The sequence below is a fragment of the Trichosurus vulpecula genome, chromosome 5, assembly GCF_011100635.1.
Source record: "Trichosurus vulpecula isolate mTriVul1 chromosome 5, mTriVul1.pri, whole genome shotgun sequence".
NCBI classification, from domain to species: Eukaryota; Metazoa; Chordata; class Mammalia; order Diprotodontia; family Phalangeridae; genus Trichosurus; species Trichosurus vulpecula.
In genome coordinates, this window is record NC_050577.1 from 257,216,888 (window position 1) to 257,233,684 (window position 16,797).

Consider the following 16,797-nt stretch of genomic DNA (forward strand, 5'->3'; position numbering starts at 1 on the left):
CCTGGATTCAAACAAGGTTTTGTGCTTCTCCATGGTCAGCCTTGCCTGGCAAGTTTCCTGGGGGAAAAGTTCACATGATATGCAGAAGGCCCCAAGGGTAGGCACTCCAAAATGGAGACCAAATTAGGCAATCACATCTGTAAATGTATTTCCATCCTGACAATAAAACAAGTTGGAAAACATGATACTGTCCTCTGCTGAATAGCTTTCCTTTGGAGATTGCTTTTTTTTTAATGGGAGGGTGAACTATTTCACATTTATTAACAATTTGGGTGGAGAGAAGCTATGTAGGCTTGAGGGCTTCTTTAAAGGGGAAATAAGCCACTTTTCTGCCTCTGGGGTCAACTGTTTTCCTCAGTGAAGCAGATCTCTGCCCTTTGCCTTCACTTATTGTGAAACCATGAAACCATGGTTTCTATTCTTCTACAAGAATAGTCCTCAGATTAGTCTGCTGATACCCTGGCAATCGTACAGGACATCGAACTTATTTACAAACTAGTTCATTGTGTTGCATGTTTTAGTGATGGTGCTGTGGTTGGCCATGAGCGCAAAGTCGTTACATTGATCATAAAAGTCTGTCTTGAAGTTATCTGTGCTGAGCACAGGGAGGCAATAACACAAAGCATAGGCTTCACACAAGATTTCATAATTAAAAGGAACCTTCCCTGCTTCAGAAGTCTTGTCGTATTCTAAGAAAAGCTTGACCCAACTGTGCAACATCTTGATGGCACTATGTTGGGATATTAGGTACTCTGCCACAGAAGAGTTCTCTCCACTACCTGTAGCTGTCATTTGAGTCACATGATCCACACCAAAGCACTCCGCCTCCTCTGTGGCTAGTGTGTAGGTCAGTTCAGCAAATAGCATTGCTGCCTCTCCATTGATGATGGAGACTGGCTGGCAGATCAGGGTGCTTGGTCATGGGATTTAGCTTCAGGAACAGAGGGTTCTCAATGATCTCACACACCTACTTGTGGACATGGGATGTCAAAAGAGTACGGTGGACCCTACGTGGTATACCAACATAGGACTCCAATTCCTTGAATATCTGCTTAAACTGCTCCTCTTTGGTGTAGTAATATTCTTTGTCAATGACAATATTCTCCACTGTGTGGGACAGCAGCTCAAATGAATTCATCACTTCAATATTTCATACCTCCTGTTTCCCAGTCAATGCCCTAATCACCTGCATGGGCTGTCTCTCCTGTGAGCACATGTGGATCCAGTGGTTGGAGATGCTGAGGATGATAAAGGGATGCAGGCCACAGACACACTGCCCATCTCACCGAAGGTCATCACTCTGGGGAGGTCTGCAGCTCCACCTCCATCCCACTGCTCTCACTAGCCCTGTTCACAGCCGTCAACGCCATCTTGCCCACATCTGCTGGTCTCCATAGTGTCCTGTCTTTCCTTGGAGATACGCTTTTACAACTTAAACATTAGCCACGTATTTCCCATGGCTAAATGCAAGATGCACAATTTACTGTAGTTATCTTGTTATCTGTTATTATTTGGATTCTGAATGAGATAAACAGGAAACAAGTGATAAATACTATTTGATCTGGAAGTTTTCTATGGATAATCCAGAGGAGTGGTGATTCCCAAAATCTTTTTAGTTTACCTCACATTGCTTCCTTTGGTCTTTTAAATCTTGTCCATAAATTTGCATAGGCAATCTCATGCAAGCTCCCCAGGCTTAATACACTGATGGATCTTTTCCTAGAACAGATTTATAGATTTCTGGGGCTTGTCAGTGCTTTCACATAATTCTCCTCTCCTCAATATTGCCCTAAAATAGATGGGACTTTATTAAGTTGCTTCATTGCAGTGATTAATAGCATTACTTTTCCTTGTCTTGTTTCATCCTTCACAGCCACTGTTCGAAAATAGCACAGGGCTACTTTTTTTTTTTACAGTAGGCCAAGCAAATCTGAAAGTCACAACTGTAGGAATATTCTCCTTCTACACATTCTCCTTTCTTATATTCTTCCTTCCTGTCTTCTTTTAGTTCAGGGTTCTTTCTTCTTTTCTCAGTCTCTTTACCTTGCAAATGAATAAGGTACTGAACTTGGAGTCAAGACTTGGATTCAAATTCAGCATCAGACTTCTAGCTGTGTAACCTTGGACAAGTTGCCTGATATCTCTTTGCCTCAGTAAAAAGAGGCAGCCAGAATTGATGGCTAAGTTCTTTCTAGCTCTCGATCTATGGTATACCATCTAAGAGATTGTTTCCCAATCTCATTAGGCAGACTTCCTCTAGTTCTTAGGTATTCACATTGTCATCCAGTTTGTCTTTTGGCTCTTCCACTCTTGAATCCTCCTTGTCTTCAGAGGAGTCACGACAGTCATGAACCCTCCCCTTCTTTCTTGTCTTCCTTGGTAGGATCCGGAATACTAGATGCCAGATGGCTAATATGCTCCTTGGGATGAGTAGCCTTTAAATCATGGAGCAAGTCCTGAGAAGGCCTAGAATCTTCTTACTTCTCTCCCAGAATAGTTCCTAAGGGGTAGATGAAGATCAAAATGGAAGCTTCTCAGGCCTAGGCTTCCCCTACTAGCAGAGTCAATAATCCCAGGTGGTGTTTTATCTTCCTCACCTGTTTTCTTTTCAATGTTAAAGTACCATTTCTTCTTTAAGGTGTCACTTTTTTCCATTCAGTTTAGTACAGAACTTAAATATTATTGCTAATGATGACTTACTGAATAGTCTGTATAAAGGCATATAAGTAAAGGGGACTTCATGATGTGCCTTATAAGATCACATAATAAATTCAAGGTAGCTTTCAGCTCAAACTGTGAAATAAATGCCTTGGACCCAATCTATTCAATCAAGCATTTATTAATCACCTATTGCAAGTGAAGTACTATACTATTCAATGAAGAAATGAAGCCATTAGAAGAAAAGTAAAGCTATCAAGGACTATGGTTTTGTCAGACGAAAAATCCTACCATTGGAGATATTTAATTTAACTGCACCCAGGTAATGTATAAGCTTGAATTAAAAACCTAAATGAATGTAACCATAGGTTCAAATCAGGAGCATTTACACCACTATCCATGTTAGTGGAGAGAATAATGACTGAAGGCTGTGGACCTACATAATGGGTGGAATGGGTATGAGAGCTTGTGAGAGGAGAGACTTTCTGGGGACAAATTTGAAGGGAAAGAGGAAAGTCTTTAGGAAGGAGCAAACATCTAGAGGAGCTGGTGCTTCAACATGTCCCTGATTTCTAGCTTCTTTCTATAGAGACTTTTGGGAACTTCCCCTTGAGTGAGATCAGGAATTCTTTCTTGGTTGAGCTGAAATATTTTGATCCCAATGGGGAGAGCTCATTCCTTCTGTATATTGTCTGATATACTCTAATCTTTATAACTTCTCTGATTTTTATTTGAATCAGCGGGCTTGCTTCTTTCTTACTATTTGTGATAGTCTTTTGTATAACTAGCATTTGATATTAGCTGCCCCCTTCTTCTTTAGAGAATACCAACCAGGAAGGCAGGTAAAGAAAACAAGTCAATATTTAATGGGTCAGATATAATTCTAGTCCAGTACCCACTCTTTGATAAGAGTAAAGGAACCAGAAGATGGCGGCTGGAAAGCAGGGACTTGCATGAGCTCCCACCCAGGTCCCTCCAAAAACCTATAAAAATGGCTCTGAACAAATTCTACAACTGCAGAACCCACAAAATAGCAGAGGGAAGCAGGGATCCAGCACAGGACAGCCTGGATGGTCGCTGGATGAGGTCTATCGAGCATGGAGCGGAGGGGAACGGAGCCCAGCGTAGGCAGCGGCAGGACCAACCAGACCAGGAGCCAAGCGGAACAAGCCCTAGTGCCCTGAATCAGTGAGCTGTGGCAGTTACCAGACTTCTCAACCCACAAACACCAAAGACAACAGAGAAGGTTAGTGGGAAAAGCTGCTGGGGACAGAGTGAAAAGAGTTTGCAGTTTGGCCACCACCCCAGGGGCAGCGGGGGGAGATGCAGCTACAGAACTAGAGCTGCAGTTGCTTCCGGCTCCATGCCTACCTGGTGGGAGGAATTAAGTGGTGGATCAGAGCAGGAGTGAAAAGCCTGCTTAAGATCTGAGTCAGGTCCGGGTTGGCAGTTCTTGAGGAAGGAGGAATGCTGGTGTGTCAGAGCTGACTGTATAGAAATAGCTCTGAAATCAATGGTGCATCCCCTCAAGCTTGGAACAAAGTACTCTTTACTCTACAAGCAGTCATACCCTGCTGAAAAATTTAAGGGTCAAGTAAGTTGGCTGGGAATGTGGCCAGGCAGCAAAAACACTCAGATTCAGTCTCAGACTTTGGATTCTTTCTTTGGTGACAAAGAAGGCCAAAACATACAGCAAGAAGTCAACAAAGTCAAAGAGCCTACATCAAAAGCCTCCAAGGAAAACATGAACTGGTCTCAGGCTATGGAAGAGCTCAAAAAGGATTTGGAAAAGCAAGTTAGAGAAGTAGAAGAAAAACTGGGAAGAGAAATGAGAAGGATGCGAGAAAACCATGAAAAACAAGTCAATGACTTGCTAAAGGAGACCCAAAAAAATACTGAAAAAAATATTGAAGAAAACAACACCTTAAAAAATAGACTAACTCAAATGGCAAAAGAGCTCCAAAAAGCTAATGAGGAGAAGAATGCCTTGAAAGGCAGAATTAGCCAAATGGAAAAGGAGGTCCAAAAGACCACTGAAGAAAATATTACCTTAAAAATTAGATTGGAGCAAGTGGAAGCTAGTGACTTTATGAGAAATCAAAACATTATCAAATAGAACCAAAAGAATGAAAAAGTGGAAGACAATGTGAAATATCTCATTGGAAAAACCACTGACCTGGAAAATAGATCCAGGAGAGATAATTTAAAAATTATTGGACTACCTGAAAGCCATGATCAAAAAAAGAGCCTAGATATCATCTTTCAAGAAATTATCAAGGAGAACTGCCCTAGGGCAAATAGGGCAAAATAGAAATTGAAAGAATCCACAGATTGCCTCCTCAAAAAGATCCCAAAAAGAAAACTCCTAGGAATATTGTTGCCAAATTCCAGAGCTCCCAGGTCAAGGAGAAAATATTGCAAGCAGCCAGAAAGAAACAATTTGAGTATTGTGGAAAAACAATCAGGATAACACAGGATCTAGCAGCTTCCACACTAAGGGACCGAAGGGCTTGGAATATGATATTCCAGAGGTCAATGGAGTTAGGATTAAAACCAAGAATCACCTACCCAGCAAAACTGAGTATCATGCTCCAAGGCAAAATATGGATTTTCAACAAAATAGAGGACTTTCAAGTTTTCTCAGTGAAAAGACCAGAGCTGAATAGAAAATTTGACTTTCAAACACAAGAATCAAGAGAAGCATGAAAAGGTAAACAAGAAAGAGAAATCATAAGGGACTTACTAAAGTTGAACTGTTTTGTTTACATTCCTACATGGAAAGATGATGTGTATGATTCATGATACCTCAGTATCATAGTAGCTGAAAGGAATATGCATATACATATGTATATATATATATGTGTGTGTGTGTGTGTATGTATGTATGTATGTATATATATACACATATGTGTGTGTCAATGTATGTATATATGTAGGTGTGTGTGTATATATATATATATATACACACACACACAGATGGCACAGGATGAGTTGAATATGAAGGGATGGTATCTAAAAAAAATCAAATTAAGGGATAAGGGATAAGAGAGGAATATATTGAGAGAGGGAGAAAGGGAGAGATAGAATGGGGTAAATTATCTCACATAAAAGTGGCATGAAAAAGTGGTTCTGTAGGAAGGGAAGAGGGGGCAGGTGAGGAAGAATGCGTAAATCTTGCTCTCATTGGATTTGACCTGAGGAGGGAATACCATACACACTCAATTGGGTATCTTACCCCACAGGAAAGAAGGAGGAAGAAGATAGAAAATGGGGGATGATAGAAGGGAGGGCAGACAGGGGGAGGAGGTAATCAAAAACAAATACTTTCAAAAAGGGACAGGGTCAAGGGAGAAAATTCAGTAAAGGGGGATAGGTTAGGAAGGAGCAAAACATAGTTAATCTTTTACAACATGAGTATTGTGGAAGGGTTTTACATAAAGATACACATGTGGCCTATGTTGAATTGCTTGCCTTCTTGGGGAGGGTGGGTGGGGAGGGAAGAGGGGAGAGAATTTGGAACTCAAAAGTTTTAAAAACAGGTGTTCAAAAACAAAAAAAAAAGTTTTTGCATGCAACTAGGAAATAAGATACACAGGCAATGGGGCGTAGAAATTTATCTTGCCCTACAAGAGAAGAAGGGAAAGGGGGATGGGAGGAGAAGTTGGGTGACAGAAGGGAGGGCTGACTGGGGAATGGGGCAACCAGAATATACGCCATCTTGGAGTGGGCAGGAGGGTAGAAACGGGGAGAAAATTTGTAATTCAAACTCTTGTGAAAATCAATGCTGAAAACTAAATATATTAAATTAAATTAAACGAAGCAACTCATTGACAGCAAAAAAAAAAAAAAAGAGCAAAGGAACCAGCTTCATGACCTCTTCTCTAATTCCTCTCCAGCAAGAATCGAAGTGTTCTTTGGAGAAGAATGAACAAGATTGCAGAGATACCTATCCAAGTATCCCTGAGAGCTACATTTAGTCAAACACATTGTACATAACCTACATGGTCAACACTTATACCCTACATAAGCAAGGCTTAAGTGATAGCAAGTAGGAAGAGAGATTTCTAGATAATGAAAAAGTGGTTTACAGGTGTGCTCATGCTTAAGGACTTGATATAATCAAAATCAAAGCAATAATTTGATTTGTCTAAGAATGAATGCTGTCTGCAATGTTAATCATACTAAATAAATGCTTATTTAAAATGGGAACAAAAGTATTCCTGATATTCAGCCACTCACTGAGGGACTCCAAACCATCACAATGATCATTATCCACTTTAACACTGAGGGACAAATATTAGGTGAAAATTTAATGAAGGGAATCATCTAGAAATAATTTATACGTTGTTTCAACAATTCAGCTAGCCGCTGCTGTGGGGGTGTAAAACCAACAACAACCAGCTCACAGAACGCTGCAAGCCCAGGTTCTTTTGATCTGCTTTAGTAAGGAAAGCAATGTTAAGGGGTTAAAAAGCTTACTTTAATCCAGCATACAAATATCACTCACTTAGTTCAGGGGGAAAAGCCAGCACCCTGAACTTCAGAGCAAATACAAACAAATTACAAACATCAAGAGATAGACGTTGTCTGATTCAAATCCCAATTCATAGTTACCAGAGTTTAACCAAGTCTGGACATCCAGGCAAACTGGAGGGCTCTTAACTACAGCTACCCGAAGTCTCCACATCAGTGTGCCACCAAGAGTGAGAGCCCTAAGCAAATAGCTCTGTTCACTCTTTTTATACAGTTTCAGACATTATCAAATGTCATCTGAGCGACCAGAACTTAGGCTCCTATGATTGGCTCTGGTCTTAGCACCTCCCTTCATTGGCCCCACCTGGAGCCCCACCTTAGTTACCAATTCACACCCACATAGGCTTAGCACGTAGTAAAAATCAAACACACTGAATTACTCAAAGGAAACAAAGGCCAAACTCTTCAAGGATCCCCAATACATATGTATACCTCTCTCTCTCTCTCTCTCTCTCTCTCTCTCTCTCTCTCTCTCTCTCTCTCTCTCTTTCTCTGTCTCACTTTCTCTCTCTCACTCTTTCTCTCTCTCTCTCTTTCTCTCTCTCTCTCTCCCTCTCACACACACACACACACACACACACACACACACACACAAGAGGCTTACCTTTGGAGAAATATAATTCAGAGACTGAGCTATAACTAGATATTCTTATGTCTGGGGGTAGATTCACTAGAAAGGTACAATTATATCAGGAAACAGGGTGGCCCAATATCCAGAAAATCTGACCCAAACTCCAATAATCTAATTGATAATCTCCCCAGCCCCCAAATGGAGGTATGTGTAAGAGGAAGGGGCTAAAGTGTTGGGTAAGATGCAGCTGGGTGGTGGGGGAAGGCAAGCCCCAAGAGAGGGGCATCAAGATAATGGGATCCTGGGAGTGGCAGCCTGGGATTGGTTATAGGAATGAGACTAACACAAGGCCCGAAGGACAGAAGCTTGCCACAGAGAGGAAATATGCTTCCTCAGATGTTGGTACCCTGAAACAAAGCCTTTACAAACTTTCCCTAGTTATAGCTCTGTTTAGAGGTATCCTTAAATGATGTTATTTTAGGTGCTGTGTAAAACAAAACTCTTTAGAAGCTTCCTGGCATATTGGAATGAAATTTTGTTTATTCCTATCTGTGATTCTACTAACTTAAATGAATGAGATGGTCCTGGGTGACTATTTGCCAGGAATTTTATGAAGATTTCTGTCAAAGTAGAACTACAATTAATTGGTCCCTTGCAACTCTTAGGTTCTTTGATTCTATGACTGGGCATGTTAATAGTGTGAGTTTTTATAGTCAACCATTCAGTCTACCCGGCTTCATCATTATCTGTTCATAAGAGATCTGTCTTGGTGGGCTCTTCTGTGGTAGAAATGAAAGAGTGTAAGTACATCCACTCTGAGGTAATTAAAGATAAGGAAAGGGAATGGATCTTTGATTTCATTGATACAAGGAACTACTAAGGGATCTACATCCACCAAAGCAGATTGGTACCTTCTCTGTTCTTATAGAGTTCTCTCTAATACTGAGGAGTTAAGTCACTTCCCCAAGGGTAACACAACTATTATGTGTCAGAGGAGAATTTTTTATCCATTATGCCAATTACTTCTCCATTAAATCTGGGGAGGTGAGAAATGAGTTATTCTGTAAAAGCTCCTAAAAACACAGCTAAGGTTATTGTGGTTTTTTTTTTAAAGTTTGCTATGGTTGGTTTAATCTGCTTGCCAAAGAAAATCCTGCTTTCCTTAGCCTCCCTTTTCATTTTCACATTATCTGTCCCTTATTACTTTTCTCCATTATGTTCTGTTCTGTGTTTAGATGAATGGCAAAATGAAGATCATTAGAACCTTGGTTTCCAAACCTTCAATATACATCTTCTATTGTTTCTTTACACATACCTCCTCACTGGTGGCTCCTTAATGCATGACCTGATAAAACACAGAATATTTACTAGTAAAGTTGGGAGAAAGTAGCATCTTTCATAAAGTAAATTTTGGACTGTGGTTTTTATAATATGCTCTTATCTCCATTAAACTTGCCTTTATGGTATTCCATAATGGGATAACTTTCATGTCTACACTTTAGGAATAAATAGGTAGAAATTGTCAAGCCCAAAGGGGAGGAATGGAAGAAAGCTAGGATATAGCCTTTCTACTTAAGGGATACATTCTTAGTCACCTCCAAAACAAAAGTAGAAAGTCAATGGGTTACACAGAACATAAACAAGAATTTAGAGAAGTCTTCATACTGGAAGGAGGTGTCAATAGACCTGACTTGGATTCTGATCCTAACTCTGTCACTAATTCACAATGAGATCTTGTCCCACTTGCCTCTGGGTCAATAAGGTTTTCAGAAGGAAATGCAAAGGTCAATAATACATAAATCAATAGACTTTTATTGTGGTGTTTTTTATCTCATCACCTCTAGTTGCTTCAATTATCATCTCTATGCTGATGATTCTTAAATCTACTATCCTACCCTAACCTCTCTGCTGACTTCCAATCCCCCATCTTCAACTGCTCTTCAGATATCTCAAACTGGATGACCAAACTTAAACTCAACTTGTCCAAAACTGAACTCATTATCTTTTTCCCTAAACACTTCCCCCACCCCTATTGCTGTTAAAGGCAACACCAACCTCCCACTGCCTCAGACTCATAGCCTAGGAGTTATCCTCAACTCCATAATTCTCTTTCACACTTCCCCCCCACCCCCCATATCCAAGCTATTGCTGCGTTTCTCAGATAAGTCCTCTTTTCTCCTCTGACTCTGCCACTCTCTGATGCAGGTCCCCACATCACCTTCCACCTGGATTATTGCAATAGCTTGCTGGTGGGTCTGTCTGCCTCAAGTCTCTCTCCACTCCAATCCATTCTCCATTCAGTCACTAAAGTGATTTTCCTACAGCATAGGTCCAATCATGTCACTCCCCCTACTCAGTGGCTCCTTATCACCTCCAGTATCAAATTCAAAATCCTTTGTTTGGCATTGAAAGCCTTCCCAACCTTTCCCCTTCCTATCTTTCCAGTCTTCTCACATCTTATTCCCTATTATGTACTCTATGATTCGGTGACACTGGCCTCTTTGCTGTTCCATGAACAAAATACTCTATCTCTGGGCTCCAGGCATTTTCTCTCATGCCTAGAATGCTCCATTTCTGCCTACTGGCTTCCCTGGCTTCCTTTAAATCCTAACTAAAATCCCATCTTCTACAGGAAGCCTTTCCCAACTTTTTAAAATTTCCCTGCCTTCTCTCTTATTTCCTATTTATCCTACATATACCTTGTTTGAACATATTTGTTTGCTGGTTGTCTCCCCTACTAGATTGTGTCCTCTTGAGGGCAGGGACTATCTTTTGCATCTTCTATATAGCCTCAGCACTTAGCACAGTGCCTGGCACACAATGGTGCTTAATAAATATTTATTGACTGACTCGTATCTCAAACTATATGTCCTGTACACATCTTAAACTCAACATATCCAAATTAAACTCACTATGTTGTCTGCCCAGTTAGACTATGAGTTTCTTGAAGTCAGGGACAGATTTTCGCCTTTTTTTGTATCTCTAGTACTTAGGACAATATCTGGCACATAGTGGGTACTTAATAAATGCTTTTCGACTAACAATGAATAAAAGAGACTTAGTACTTGGACTTATAGTCAGGAGACCTAAATTCAGATTCTGTGTCAGATACTTACTAGTTGTATGATCCTTCAAAAGGTCACTTAAATGCTCCCTGCCTTATTTTTCTCATCTGTAAAATAGGGATAATAATAGTACCTCCCTCTCAAGTTTGTTGTGAGAACAAAATGAGATAATATTTATAAAGTACTTTGTAAACTTTAAGGTGCTATTTAAATATTATTAGAGGCAGCTAGGTAGCAGGGTGGATACAGTACTGGGCTTGGAGTCAGTAAGACCTAATTTCAAATCCAGCCTTGGAGACTACTAGTTATCTGGGCTAGTGACTCTGGGCAAGTTACTTAACCCCATTTGCCTCAGTTTCCTCATCTGTAAAATGATCCAGGAAAGGAAATGGGAAACCCCTTCAGTATCTTTGTCAAGAAAACCCTTAAATGGGGTCACAAAGAGTTGGACACGACTGAAACAACAGAACAACAATGAAAATTGGGATGATGATAATAGCACCTACCTCCCAGAGTGATTGTGGGGAATCAAATGACATAATATTTGTAAAATGCTTAGCACAGTTCCTGACACATAGTAGATGCTATATAAACAATATTGCCAGAATTTTTACCAGGCTTCAGAGTTTTGTTGTTGTTTTTGCTAGCAAAAAGAGAAAAATTACAGCTCAGTCACCAGAAAGTTGATGAGTCAACAGGAGTTGATTCAGTATATGTCACCATGTTAGGCACTGGGAATACAATAACAAAAGTCAGGAAGAAGTCACCAAATGTTTGGATTGTTCACACAATAGTATTGGAATTAGTTGGGTTTAGGGGCCTGAAAGGGCAGAGATGAGCTCCCTAAGATGCCTAGAGAAATAGGGGTGAATCTCAGGGAAAACTCTTCTTTCTTGATTAAGGTCACCCTAGAATGGATTCAACCTGAGAAGGAGGCCTTGATAAATATTATGGAATTCCAGATGGTGAACTTACTGACCCTTATACATCTGGAGGAAGATAAGGAGCCCCTTTTCAGATTGGAGTGGAACATTTTTTGCTTTTCAAAGGATGTAAAACTGAGTAGGTTCATTTGTACCCTTGGAGGCTGTGAAGCTTTGAGTAGCTGGTTTGCATATGAAAAGAGTGCTTATTTGCATGTGAAAACACCAGGACCATAGCTTTCTGCCAGCGGAAACAAGGACTTTGCCTCTAAGATAATGATTGTCTCTCTAGTCTAGTCAACAAGCATTTATTAAGCACCTTCCATGTGCCAGGCACTGTGCTACACAATGGGAATACAACATTTTTTAAAAGACCATATTTTAAAAATTAAAATTAATTAAAATTAAAGGCAATTTTTTTTAAAAAAAGCCAAAACCCAGTCCTGCCTCACAAGGAGTTCACAATCTAATCAATAGATGGGAGACAACCTATAAACCACTACATTTGTAGGCTAGATGGAAGAAAATAGATAGAGGGAAGACACTAGAATTAAGAACAGGAAAAGCTTCTTGCAGAAAGCAGAGTTTTAGCTGTGACCTGAAGGAAGTCAGGGAAGCCAGGAGCCTCTTTTCCTTTCCCCCAGCCACTCATTTCACAAGATCAATAAATAGGATCCTAGATGAGAGGAGAGTAGCAATTATAGGAATTTAGTTCTACATAGAAATACTTCTAAAAGGGGTCTTAGAGATCATCTAGTCAATCGTCTAAAAAGGAGAACCCTAAATGGATTATTTTTTAAAATTTTCTTTGTTATTCTGATCTTGACAGATGCTAACAAAAGGAAGCATGTCCATACTGAGAGAACAGAAGAAAAGGTTTACAGATGAGATCATGAATGTCCATTATATAAAACTTGTTATTTTTTAAAAGTACATAGTATATTAAACACAGTAAGCCATCCTGCTTATCTGTACTTCTCCCTGAACCTCCCTGAACCTCCTTTGGCTTTCTTCATATTGTTCTTTTCCTTTCCAGCTCCACTTTCATTTCCCCCTTTGTTCCCAATCTCCCCTCCCCCCCCACCCCCATGAAATCAAACTAACTTGTTTTTGCTTGGTATAGTCAAGTAAAATAAATTTGCACATTAACCATGTCCAGAAAATGTCTCCTTCTTCTCTAATCTATTACTACCCTGTCTAGAGGTAGAAGGCATATTTTACCTTCAGTCCTCTGCATTCATGATTGGTCATTTCATTAAATAGAGTCTTTTAGAGTTGTTTTTCTTTATAATGTTGTAGTAATTATACACTTTATTCTCCTAATTCTGCTCACTTCACTCTGCATCAGTTCCAAAAAGTCATCCTAGGTTTTTCTGAACACATCTCATTCATTATTTCTTATGGCGCAATAATATTCCATCACATTCATATAACACAGTTTGTTTAGCCATTCCTTAATTTAGGAATATGATGGGATGATGGGACCTGGAATCTGAATTTTCCCACACATTTCAGCAACCCGGTCCCCCGAGGCTCACCTAAGGCAACTGGCCCATCCCAGCCTACCTAGATACTCAATAATCCTTTTAACTGCCCTTTCACTGTGACTCTTGCCCACTGAACTCCTTTAATTGTCTGCACCTGGCCCATCCCAGGCTATTTACCACTTCTTAATCCCATTCAGATCTTCTCATTGTCTTTTTTTGTATATAAGTACCAATCTTACCCCCATTAAATTGCACAGATTCACTTAGAGTCTAGCTCTCTTCTATTGGTATCACAAATAAACCTCACTACTTGGACTGAAAGAAGGCTTGGGTGGTCAAATTCTTTCAAGGCAGACCCTCTATACCCCCACATTTTGGGGTTCCCAGCACCCTAAACTGCAACAGGCATTCCCTTAGGATCCAGTTCTTTGCTACAACAAAAACTGTTGTCATTATTATTTATATATGTGGATACTTTGACCCTTTTAACAATGTGAGATATAAGCTTTGCAATGATATTTCTAAATCAAAGGGTATTCACAGGTTAGTGATTTTTTTTTAGCATTCCAAATTGTTTTCTAGAACAGCTGGACAAATTCACAAATACACCAACACCTCTTCTCTCAGATCCCCCACAAAAATTGTCGTTTTCCTTTTTTTTGTCATCTTTGTCAATCTGAGGAAAGTGATAGAGCCTCAGAGTTGTTTTAATTTGCAAATCTCTTATTGGTGAGTCAAAGCATTTTTAAAAATATGGTTGTTGATAATTGCCTTTCTTATTTTGAGAACAGCCAGTATATATTCTTTAACCATTTATCTAATGGGGAATGAGAAACTTTGGGTTAAAAAAAAGTGGGGAACCATGAATGCCAGAACTGTTTGGTGTTTATTGAGCAAATGGCCGTTGCAGGTTATGGCCTGACCTATAGAGATGAAGATTTGGGAAATGTACTAGGTAGTCACCAGAAATTAGAGTGAAGTCTCTCATCAAGGAGACCCAGATATGTGCCAGAAAGAGTAGTTGAAAGGGCAGGTTAAGTGGACTTTTAGCCAATGTGACTAAATGAATGAAAGAACACAGAGCTATTCCTCCAGACCAACTCCAGGGGGGGGAAAATCCTACCAAATCAGAAAAATGAGCAAGAAATCTAAGGAGAAAACCAGGAGAACACTATACATAGTAACAGCAATATTCTAATGATGATCCATTGTGAAAGACAGCTACTCTGATCAATACAATGAGCTAAGACAATTCCAAAAGACTCACTTTGAAAAATGCAATCAGCAATGAACTCTGAGCTTAGATTGAAGAATCCTTTTTTCACATTATTTTTCTTGATTTTTTTGGTTTTTGTAACATGTGTAATGTGGAAATATGTTTTGCATGACTTCACATATATAACTGATATAAACTTACCTTCTCAATGGGTGGGGAAGGTACCGGAAGGAGAAAGGAAATTTGGAACTCAAAATTTTTAAGAAGGATGTTAAAAATAAATTAATTTTTAAAATTAAAAAAGTAAATTTAAGGAGAAACTAGAATAATTGACTTTTTTTTTTAGTACATGTCAACCAGAAGCCATAATAAGGCAATAAGAAAGGGGAGCCAGTGCAGGCAAATAAACTGGTAACTTCCTATTGTGACCAGTGATTGGTCAGAAATATGTTTACTATGCATGGCTGTACATCTGGAGGCAGTAAGAGGGAAAGGTTCCCCCAGAAACCCCAGGTTGGTCACTTACTCACAAGGGAAAGCTTAGAAATCATCAGTACAACAATAATCAGAGAGGGCACAGTAATGCTGAGACTGGAAAACCTAAGGGCTCCAAGAGCCCTACTACTCTGCCCTGAGACATCACAGAAGGCTCTGAAGATCCAGCACTCTGAAATTCAAAGATCCAGGGAACCTTTACCCTGGAAGGTGGAGGTAAGCAAAGGAAACCAGGTAGGACCTTCCAAAGATGCTCAAAAATCCAACCTAGGAGAAAATTATGCCACAGTAACAGCAAGAAATGACACAGAAAAAAATTGATTTTCTACAAAGGTTGCATAAATGACTAGAAGAAATGAAACAAAATATAAAAAATTAAAATAAAAGCCCTGCAGAACAGAATTGAATGATAATAAAGAGCCTAGAACAAAAAGTGGTAAACCTTACCTAAGTAACAATATTTCTGAAAATTAGAATAGTTCAAACAAAAATCAATGACTCCATGAGATAGAGAGAAATATTATAACAAATCTGAAGACTTAAAAAAAGGAAAAAAAATGTAAGATATTTATCTGATATAAAGAACAACTGACCTGGGGAAAAGATCAAAGTGAGATCATTCAAGAATCATTGGACTCCCTGAAAATCAAGCTTTTTAAAAAATCCTGTACACTACATTAAAAGAAATCATAAGTGATAATTACCATGAGCTATAAGAATAAGGAGACAAGTTGATGATAGAAAGAATCCATCAACAACCTCCTAAAAGAAACTCCAAAAAGAAAAGCTTTAGCAAACTCTAACACTTTCAGGTCAAAGAAAAAACACAGCAGACTTACAGAAAGGAGAGTTCAAGTGGCAAAGATCCACAATCAGGATCACACGAGATCCAACAGCTTCTACTAGAAATGAGAGGAGAGCTTAGAATACAACATTCCAAAAGAAAATTTATGGAATCCAGTAATAAAGTGCTGTGTGAAGCATGGCCAGTCACATCATCACCTTGATACAGGTTTTTACTACCTCACACCTAAGTTATTTCAAGTTTCTCTATACTCCAGTCCATTGGCCACTCAGCTTTGAAAGCAATCTTCCTGAAGCATAGGTTTGATTATGCCACTCCTTCACTCAAAAACAAAACAAAACAAACAAATAAAAAAACTCCAGTGGTTCCCTATTATTGCCAAGATAAAATAGAAAATCTCTGATTTGGTATTTTAAAACCCTTCATGATCTTGTCCCTTCCTACATTTCCAGTCTTCTTATACTTTACTCTTTTCCACATATTCTACCATCCAGCAATGCTGGCCTTCTTGCTGTTTCTCTCACAGAACACTCCACTTCCTGACTGTGCATTTTCACTGGCTGTATTCCATTCCTGCAATTCTCTGCCTCCTGGCTTCCCTGGCTTCTCTTTGTATCAGCTTAATTCCTACCTTCTTCATGAAGCCTTTACAAGTAACCCTCAGTGCTAGAGTCTCCCCTACATTATTTTCTCCTATTTACTTTGCATACTGTCTCCCCCATGTAGTATGATATCCCTGAGGCCAGGGACTGTTTTTGTATCACTATCCCTTGGCACAGAGCCTGGCACAAAGTAAGCACTTAAATGCTTAACTAGATAAAGATAGAGAATCAATTCCAGAGAAGCCAGAATATAGACACACCATTGAAATATATTGTATCTTGTGAGGAGCAATCCCAGCTGAACAGCTCATCCAACACAAACCCCATCCCCACTGTGGAGCTTTAAGAATATTCTGTAAAGAGAAAAAGAACACTGAGATCCCATAATTGTGAAGTGACTTGGATTCATGTGTTCCATACGTGTGTCTTCTTTTTCTCACAG

The 16,797-nt window shown here is 39.5% G+C and overlaps 1 pseudogene; it reads right to left on the reverse strand.

The window, feature by feature from the left end:
- Positions 1 to 423: 423 nt before the first annotated feature.
- On the reverse strand, positions 424 to 1,385 carry LOC118851258 (annotated as a pseudogene).
- Positions 1,386 to 16,797: the final 15,412 nt, after the last annotated feature.